Below are 208 nucleotides of genomic sequence, written 5' to 3'. Positions count from 1 at the left end.
CGGGAGAACCCACACCCGGGGCGCCACCCCACCCGCCTTGCCCGTTCCCCACTGCCATAATCCAGAGGCAACGAGGGGCAGACATGGCCCTGCAGGTCACCCTCAGTCCTCAGGGGCCCCGTGGCAACGACACGACACAAAAGCTTTTCCCACGTTGCCTTTTTCTCCCCAGGGTGCGTGGCACGAAAGCGACGCAGAGCTGGAAGAG

This window comes from Merops nubicus, unplaced genomic scaffold, assembly GCF_000691845.1.
Source record: "Merops nubicus isolate BGI_N331 unplaced genomic scaffold, ASM69184v1 scaffold41949, whole genome shotgun sequence".
Lineage (NCBI taxonomy): Eukaryota > Metazoa > Chordata > Aves > Coraciiformes > Meropidae > Merops > Merops nubicus.
Note: the sequence above shows the minus strand (reverse complement) of the source record.